This window comes from Pinus tabuliformis, chromosome 7 (genome assembly GCF_031772625.1).
Source record: "Pinus tabuliformis cultivar Carrire ecotype Pingquan chromosome 7, CPIR1, whole genome shotgun sequence".
NCBI classification, from domain to species: Eukaryota; Viridiplantae; Streptophyta; class Pinopsida; order Pinales; family Pinaceae; genus Pinus; species Pinus tabuliformis.
The window spans coordinates 558,057,812-558,065,320 of record NC_142293.1 but is presented as its reverse complement, the minus strand read 5'-3'; positions in this window follow the sequence as shown (position 1 = coordinate 558,065,320).

The window sequence follows — 7,509 nt, the reverse complement described above, 5'->3', positions numbered from 1 at the left end:
CAATCTGCCCATTCCTTCACCACAGGAAAAGACCCCCGCAGTTCATGGAACTTATCCGGACATTTATCCGATACCTCCTCCAAGCAGTCTGGTTGTTTTCTTTGACTGGAATCAGCTAGCCAAACCTTGCCTTCCATCTAATGTACCCTTCCAAATCATAGTACAAGTGTACAAAATGATCGTGTCTGACACAATCATAGATGAAGGCGCTTTGGTGAGTATCCTTTCCTAAACTACTTGGAAAGCGCTTGGTTCGCCATCACTTTTGCCTAAAAAACAAAATTTTTCCGGCTTCAATAAAGGAACCAGTCGACCATTAGGGATCCTTCCAAAGTTGCCCATAACTTTGAGAAAGAAAACCGTTCATTTGAACAGTATGGTAGTCCAAGGTCCACTAGATTACAATCTACTCCTTGGACGTGATTATATATATAGCATGGAAGCCATTGTCTCCACATTCTTTCGAGTGATGTGTTTTCCACATGAAGGCAGACTGGTACAGCTTGTTGACCAGCTTTCATTTCTTGGTTCAAACCATCATCCCTAAATGGCCTCTTCGCATCAACAATGTCTCTTCTGTCTTCATCTCATCCACCTAATTACTGCAGATAGTTTGGTAAGTGTGATGAAGATTAGGGGGCATGCACCCTAGTCTGCTTCAGCAGGCGAACCCAGAGGAAAAGAGAGATTTTCTTGCAAAGGCATAATACCTGGACCGAATAACATTCCCGTATAGGTTATGTAATCAGTCTGACGCGATTATTTCCTTTGTAAAATTGTGAATGGAATCTCACAGCATTCACCTTCGTACGTTATGTGATTGGAAGCTCACATCAATCACCTTTGTCTATTTCGATAGGCATTGTAAAGGAAGAGTTTTTGTCTCCCAACAGAAATGATCCTGCCTAACCGCAAGGACTTCCATTTGATAACCTGGAAACTCTCCTTTAACTGAAAGACCTGGGGGCATGCGAGCCTTTGCATGCAAGTGAAAAGCGACCCTTGATTTTCTTAGTTTATAGGTTCTTAACCCTTTAACCTCGTAGTTCGGTCGTTTCTAGCTTACATAAAAAGGTCATGAGCACATGTTTTAGTAGTGATCAAGCTCATTAAAAAATAAATCTACCAAGAGACATTATCAAAAGACTGGTAAGAGCAATGTTCCTGCAAGGTTCAAGCTCGTTAAAAAATCAACCTGCACTGAGCACATGTTGGCACAAGGTTCAAGCTCATTTAAAAAATAAACCCGCCTCTGGTAAATAACCTTTGGTGATCGCTTTGCTATCTGCCCTTTTGAACTTTGGTTGTGTTCCTTCCGTCACCTCCATTTCATTCGGCCGACCATATGCTTCCACTTGATTGTTTACCCTTTTGAGGAACATCTGCGATGAGTGATTCTGTTTTCCACCCTCTTCATACTGCCATGTTTTGAGAAGTTCCAAACTTACCTAGAACCAGCTGCTACCCAGAAACATCACTCATTCCTCAAAAAACGAGCCTCTTTTAAACTCTTTTTAGACTCGTTAAATATAAAAAGATCATCGAGCTATTAGCCTTCCCAGATCGTTAAAGTAAGGGGAACGTTATCCCTCTCATATATTTTAATCTTTTTAGACTTGAGGGGTTATTAAACAAAATGATCGAGCGCTTGCCTTTGTCAGCTCGTTAAAACTATCAAAAAGTCATCCCTTTCGTATTATTTTACACTTTTTCGGGCTTAAGGGATTATGCCACGAAAAAGGATTATTGGAGTCTCCTTTTTGTCCATTTTCAGACTCTCTAAACAAGAAAAGGAACGAGTTATCTTTGTCGTTAAACTCGTTAAAACAATAGCAACAAACTTGTCCACCTAGACAAGAATGAGTCTCATTGATGCTAGGCTCATTAAACACAAAGCGATAGATTTGCCGTAAGGGAAAATTATAGACCAAGCATATGTTATCCTCCTCAAGGTTGTCAAAAATAAAGAGGTACTGGTCAGCAATGACTGGGGAAATATGGGAAGAAAACTTGAAGAACTCTATTTGTAGCAAGTCGCTCTTGAACATGATACTTTCACTCCATCACCGTGATTGAGTTGGGTTGGGTTTCCGTTCACCGTCACCATTGGTCCACTATGCCATCCATGGGGTTAACGCTACCAGTCCATATCAGTGTCGCCAATATGTTCAAGAGAAGTCATTAAGAGAATTCACCATCCAGCAAACGCCTCATCCACTGCATTACATCCACCCTTCAGTTTTCATGACCGCCATTCCTGAACCTCATATCATCAGATCGTTTTCACCTCCACAAAAATTATTTGCTCCGTTTTGCATCATAGATGTGGGATACATCAAGGCCCTCCTATGACAGGTCACTTCTTGTTGACATCAGCTCATTATTCAAGAAGTTGACTTAGAAACAACCCTTTCAGTAATTTGAAGCTTGCATGCCTCAACGGCAAGTTTCTCACTTCCGACGATAGGTTTACATCAACGACCTTCGACTGAAAGGCTTTGCGTGGTGTTCAATATCAACTCATATAATCACACCACGTGAATTTTATTGTAGTACCTTGAGGGTCATCATCATTATTGGTGATTCCTTTTGCATCTGTTAACAACTTACATCATTGGCTGGTAATTAGGTGATGTCTTTCCATGTTTGACTTCAGAACATCTTTTCACATGGATCGACTTGTACATCGGGCGAAGATTGTACGAGTTTTGAAGACCCCGGATCTAGTTTCATCTATCCGGGCTGTGATATATTCAGGAAAATAAAGACATCAATTGTACACAGAAGCTGCACAAATAGTCATCTAGTTAGGGAAGATGACTCTTCATGTGAAGAATCACAAGTCTACAATAACAGACGATTGTTTGTCCTATGTACATAAAAATGAATTTATAAAGCTGAGCATGGGAATGCCCGCCTCAGCTAGATCATGAAAATAATATGATGATGATGTATTGTATTGTATCTTATACAGGTCACCTTCCAGTTCGAATACCTCGGATCCTCATGAATAAAGCATTTCACCCGACATCAGAAGATTTACGACCTCATGCTTTAGGGGGCATCTGTTATAGACATATTTGGGCATTGCAACCCAAAACTCATATGTCCATAAACTAAGGACTCCTCAAGTCCCTAAAAGTGTTGCTTCATACCCTAAAGGATCATGGTCAGTTGATTACATCATTTCCCAGAAGTTCCACTTGAAAAACTACTCAGAACTGGCCAAAACTGGACCATACAGGCTACTCCATGAACAAGGTGTGATGCATACTGACTGCCTAACTAGCCAGGTGTGATGCATACTAAAATGGCCTTTTGTGGGGTGCGATGAGCGAGAATAGACAAATGGCAGAGACAGTTTGCAAGGTGGATGATCATGGAATCTTCTAGAAACTTCTCCTGTGACACTTGCCTCTCTGAATTCACCCAGGGATGAGTAAGAGATCATGAAATCTCCAAGTGGAACCAAGAACTATCAATGGAATGACACTAATCAAAAACCCAAAGCTGACTCACACCCTTGCAAGACATCTATATATGGATCACTCATCTGAGAGATCTAGAGGCTGGAATTTTGTATTTTGTAAGGAAGTGTTGTTGGTTTGGTGAGAAGAGACATTGCATTGTTGGGTGATTTGCTTGTTCATGAGGTGAAGAGGGCTTCTACAACTAAGAGGATGATGCTAGATCAGACAGATGGGTTGTAATCCTCTCTTACATTACTATTAATAAAGTTCTTTGAGTTTTCCTCCATATGATCTTGTATTTGTGAATCTTATTGTTTATGAATGCAATTGTATGGTCAATGTGTTTCTGATTCCATATTGGTTATGATGTTTTAGATAGAGATGCTTTGATAGTTTGTTGTTACTTTGACTCTACAGGTACTCTTTGAAGCGGGACAAGTAGGAGAGGAGTGGCAAATTCTATCAAGGAAAGGAGAAATCAAGCTAGGATCAAAGTGAAAGATCCAGGTTGGTCCTCTATTCTTCTCTTCCATCTATCACACTTAAAGGAACTCTTGAAAAGCTTTCATTGTTTGTTTCTAAGATAGCTACCCGTCTTAGTGGGACTAGCAGTTCGAATCGACACTAGTTTTCCATGAAACACCATGATTAGGTCTCAACATTCCCCCCCTTAATCTGAAGGGATGTTGGTGAGTCCAAGCATCATTTTGAATCTTTCAAGCTTTTCTCTTCCAAGTGCTTTGGTGAAGATGTCTGCAATTTGCTCATTAGTGGAACAAGAGCATAGATGGATTGTCTTGGTCTCAACATGATGTCGAATCAAATGGTATTTTGTATTGATGTGCTTCATTTGATCATGAAACTTTGGGTTCTTTGCTAACTTTATTGTAGAGGTGTTGTCAATCATGAGTGGAGTTGAATGTACTTGTTTTACCTGCAAATATTCAAGAATGTTCCTGAGCCACAAAATTTCTTTTATTGCCTCAGCTGCTGCCACATATTCTTCCTCTGTTGTGAAATCTGCTGGAACTGATTGTTTGCATGATCTCCAGGAGACAACTCCTGATCCAAGACTCATAGCATAACCAGAAGTAGATACCCTAGTTTATTTGTCTCCATCGAAGTCTGAATCAAAGTATCTAATCAAGCTAAAGTATCCCACTTGTGTATACTTGAGTCCAAAGTCTTGAGTTCCCTTCAAGTACTTTATAACTCTTTTTGCAGCAGACCAATGTCTCTCATAAGGATTTTACATAAACCTAGAGAGGATTCCAACAAAAAATGAAATGTCTGGTCTGGTAGTAGTCAGGTAGTTGAGACTTCCTACAAGTTGCCTATACTTTGTTGCATCCCCAAATTATTTTACTTCAATGGATGTGAGCTTTAAGTTTTGTTCCATTGGAGTAGTTAGAGGATTGCACTCAACCATGCCAAACCTATTGAATATCTATATTCCCTCTCTTTGATGTACAAACATGTCCATGATGGTGCTGTGTTGGGAGTAATTAAAATGAAGTTGTATAATTATATGTACTTCTCAATTCTTCTCATTGTTAATATATATTCTATGATATCTTTGTTTATACTTTTTGTTACATAAGGATATGGACATGCAAAGAATATTTGTCTCCTTGAAATAGAAAGGTTTGTCGCTTAAAAAACATAGAGAAAGGATACAAATATCTTGATTGGAACTAAGACAAGGAACTAAAAAAATTATATACACATAGAGAAAGGATACACATATCTTGAGTAGAACTAAGACAAGAAATTAAAAAAATCATATAATAATTGTTAAAATAGATAATCAAACTAAGAATAACATCAAGGATACATATACCCATTAAATCTATACAAACACCGTGTTGCACCTTCCATACAATTAAACACATTGGTAGCAGCTCTGTGTTTCTCATGAAGTCTTTGAGAACGCAGGCCATAGGGATTGGTGTTGGGGCTTCACGCTGCCCAGCAAATTGAATCAACCAGCGACTAAGCATTCAGATCTATCTATCTTCTCAGAGATTCAGTTCCAAAGAGATATGAGGCATGAGGTTGTCGCTTGCTGTGATAGTAGAGGTGAAGAGGATGATGTTAAAATAAGATAATTACTCTTGCATGAGGATTTAGTTAAACATAGAGTGTATTTCAAGGTGAGTCGTCAGTCGAAAAGGATAAATACTCTTCACCGGGTTCATTGTAATTATCATGTTTTGTGTGATCAATAGAAGAGCTGCAGCTAGTGTTTTATATGTGAATTCACGCTTTGTCTCCTCAGCCTTTTCAACAAATTAATATCAGAGTGAGGTTACACAGAGCGAAGACGAATTGATTCGTATTGGTCAAGGATCTTTTTTTTTTATATTTATTTTTATTTTTATTTTTATTTTTTTTTTCCGGTGGTTTTAGCATTAACGCATCCTACGGGTTATACACAGGGCACTATAACACAATCCGAACCACATTAATAGTAAAAAACATAGAGCAATTTGCATGCACGCGAGTTCCATGATTTTTTGAAGCGTTAAAGCATTAACGCCCTCGTGTGCACGGTGTTTATCGCGTACCATTCTCACAAGAGGCACGTTAATCAACAAAACAAAACTCATGAGATTCATATGCGTTGACTACATATTCGTTGAGTGGGAAGCTTTATTAAACAGAAGCCATGTATTTTTTTAAAATTCATTGGATTGGCTATTTAAAGGTGTGAGTGTTAGTATTTTTTTAGGGTTTTTGAAAAAACTTAGGGGCTTTATTACAAGGGTATTTTTTGAAAAAGATTTTTTTTCGCAAAAAGTTTTTTTCTTTTAAGTTTTTTACTAAATAAAAAAAATAGGGTTTTATTGAAACGAGTATTTTTTTATAAAATTTACAAAATGAGAATTTTAGGGTTTTTTCAAAGAGAAATTTTTGGAGAAAGATGGTTTTTTCAAATTTCCAGCCCTAGTTCCCATAGTTTACAGAGAAAAATTATGATGTGTGGGCCATTAAGATGGTGACCACATTGCAGGCACATGATGTTTGGGATTATGTCAAGTTTGGGTTTTCAGAACCTAAGAACGAAGAAGAAGAACAAGTTGTCAGTAATACAAAGAGGGAACAATGGAAAAAAGACAAGAATAAGAATGCACATGCATTGCAACGTATTCAGCAGGGAGTGGACCGAGCAGTGTTCCAAAAGATTATGATCACGTCTTCAGCAAAAATAGCATGGGATACTTTGGCGACAAACTATAAAGGTATGGCCAAAGTCAATATTGTTAAGTTGCAGAATACTAGGAGAGATTTTGAAAGTCTGCAGATGAAGGAAACAGAGGACATCGATTCTTTCATGAATCAGGTCATAACTGTCGTAAATCAGTTAAAGATTTATGGTGAAGAAATTAAAGATCAAACAGTGGTTGAGAAGGTCCTTAGATCTTTGTCTACCAAATTTGATGTTGTGGTAGCAGCCATAGAAGAAGCCAAAGATTTGGCATCATTGACAGTTGATGAGTTGATGAGATCACTTCTATCACATGAGGCAAGGATAGACAGAAATAAGGATTCCACTTTAGAGACCGCTTTCAAAAGTCAGGTTTCTATTTCAAGAGATAGAGGTCGAGGCAGAAGTAGATCGAGAGGCAGAGGACAAAGTGGAAGATATGGTGGTCAGAAAGATGGCCGAGAAGAGCATGAACATGCAAGTGGAAGCAACTACAAAAGCTTCAACAATAATCAAAGAGTTGACAAATCAAAGGTGAGATGTTATTATTGCAATAAATTTGGTCACTATGCTCGTGATTGCAAGAAGAAGATAGCTGATCAAGGGAACCAAAGAGCTAATGTCACTATAGAGAGTACTAACTCCATGTTCCTAGCTTGACATACCATGCATGAACCTTCTGCTAGTGTGTGGTTGTTAGACAGTGGTTGCAGTAACCACATGACAGGCAACAAGGATTTGGTTGCAAATTTCGATCAATCTGTGAAAACAGAGGTAAAGTTGGGGACTGATAAAACTGTGGTAGTAGATGGAAAAGGAGTGGTCAACATT